The following is a 1,363-nucleotide window of genomic DNA, read 5'->3' on the forward strand; positions in this document are numbered from 1 at the left end:
GTTTAGGTCGCGGGATCAAAACTCAGGCCGGACCAACACTCAGGGACTTTAAATAACTGAGGAGAAAGCGCTGCCTTTGTAAAATGACATCTGAAAATGGTACTACACTTTATACTATTCTCGGATAAGGATAATAAACGTTAATTAACCGGAGGCCCTGTCTTACAACCCCTCAATGTCAGAACGCTGCGGGACGTAAGAACACCCGTACCATTCGCAAAGAGTGCGGCTGGTGTTGCGGTCTGTCCTAGCTATGAGGTATATCATGCTCAGAGATTAATAGCTACACCAAGCTCCTCTAAAATCCAAGATATGATGACGATAAGGATGAAGCCCAATCGGTAAAAGACGGAAAGATTCTACCTAAGACCTGATTCTACCGACATTTCGGTGGGTTAATTCTTGCATGTCTACGCGAAACCCTTGGCTTCGATATAACGGCTTTGATAAAATATATAATAAGTGTTCACTATAATATTACATCAACTTTAGCCCCAGTAGTCCTCCAGCAATCAAGCAATCGATCTCCACGAGGTAGTGTTCATTTGCTGTAAGCTTGTTACGGAGGAAACCTCCATTCGCAAGATGAAATTAAAATGCGTCTTTTCTTCTCGATTGGACTGTTTCCGGCGTTCTCTAAAGAAGCACCGGGCAGGAAAAACAATCTCTTAAACTTGACTCAGCAGAAAAGTAAATTGCAGCTCATATTTAATGTCTAGACGCTAGTTTTACTTTGCGTGAGACTTCCCAGACCGCACCAACAAAAAACCCTTCACAAACATTAAAGGTTCTGTCCTGACGAAACAGACATGACTTTCAGGTTCGATATACTTGCCATCTTAAAGGCCAAGCACTTGTAAGTTTTAAGTATAGTGTCTGGAAATAAGTGAACGACTCAACAAAATAGAATTTCAAAAGCACTCTGACAGTCTGAAAGAGTTTGAAAATTGCAAAGTACGCGCAAATATATTGTTCCTGCTTTCGCACTAAGTTTTTGTTTAGTGATATTTTGGTTGGAATAACGCAGAAGTTTCATGAATTCGTGGTTGTTGAGCCTGTTTTGTTTTTCCGTTTGTGTTGATCAGCTAAGGGATCATTTCGTGGGAAAACAACGCCTTTAGTCCCGAGAGATTGGTTTTGATCATTCAAAGCATTTATGCTTTGCTGGCTGATTATTTACTCTTTCCTTGGGAGTACCGTAGACACTGGGCTAAGGGGTGACTAGGGTTCTGGCTCATTCTGAGAGCAACCTGGTCACACCAATGTGGTCTCAAATTTTGGTTTCTAGTCGCATGTCAGGGGATGGAGTTTTTACAGTCAGATATATCATTTCATGTTTCATATCCTCTACGGTTTTATATTA

Source organism: Montipora capricornis, chromosome 6 (genome assembly GCF_036669925.1).
Source record: "Montipora capricornis isolate CH-2021 chromosome 6, ASM3666992v2, whole genome shotgun sequence".
Lineage (NCBI taxonomy): Eukaryota > Metazoa > Cnidaria > Anthozoa > Scleractinia > Acroporidae > Montipora > Montipora capricornis.